Source organism: Octopus bimaculoides, chromosome 3 (genome assembly GCF_001194135.2).
Source record: "Octopus bimaculoides isolate UCB-OBI-ISO-001 chromosome 3, ASM119413v2, whole genome shotgun sequence".
Classification (NCBI taxonomy): Eukaryota; Metazoa; Mollusca; class Cephalopoda; order Octopoda; family Octopodidae; genus Octopus; species Octopus bimaculoides.
The window spans coordinates 91,944,504-91,945,511 of NC_068983.1; positions in this window are offsets into that span (position 1 = coordinate 91,944,504).

Here is a 1,008-nt window from a genome sequence, read left to right on the forward strand (position 1 = left end):
CCGTGAGGACCAAAGACTTGAGGTATTTCATGTTGCAAGACAGTGTGTGAGAGAGAATCGTGATGTCATGGGAGAGAAATGTGTTCGCATGGATGATAGTACGCTTGCACTAAACGAGGCTGCAAAGAAAGAGGTCTGGAGATGCCACTACGAAAGATTGCTCAATAAAGAGAATGAATGGGAGAAAGAGAGTCTGCCGAATGTCGACCCAACAGAGGGACCAGCTATCCAAGTTGACAGTACCATGGTAGATAAAGCAATTAAGAGTATGAAGACAGGGAAGGCCCCCGGCCCTTCAGGAATCACTGCAGAGATGCTCAAATTGTCTTACAGTGTCGGCTGTAGCCTAGTCACCCATATAGTTAACCAGGTGATACACAAAGGAGTTACATCCAATGACTGGTGTAGCAGCACCATAGTCAACTGCTACAAAGGTAAAGGTGACGCTTTACATACAAATAATTACAGAGGTATCAAACTGTTAGATCAGGTAATGAAAGTTACGGAGAGGGTCATAGCCCAACTACTTAGGGACCGAGTCAGATTAGATGAGATGCAGTTTGTGTTCGTGCCAGGGAAAGGCACCACTGATGCTACATTTCTGGTAGGACAGCTTCAGGAGAAATACCTAGCCAAAGATAAACCTCTGTACTTGGCTTTCGACACATAGAAAAAGCCTTTGATAGGGTCCCCTGATCCCTCATCTGGTGGTCAATGAGGAAACTAGGGATAGAAGAATGGTTAATGAGAGCTGTGCGAGCCATGTACAGAGACACTGTCAGTAAGGTGAGGGTTGGCAATGAGTACAGTGAAGAATTCCGGGTAGAGGTAGGGGTCCACCAAGGTTCTGTCCTCAGCCCCATCCTATTTATCATAGTCCTCCAGGCTATAACAGAGGAATTCAAAACAGGATGCCCCTGGGAGCTCCTCTATGCTGATGACCTTGCACTAATTGCTGAGTCACTATCAGAAGTAGAGGAGAAGTTTCAGGTGTGGAAACAAGGAGTA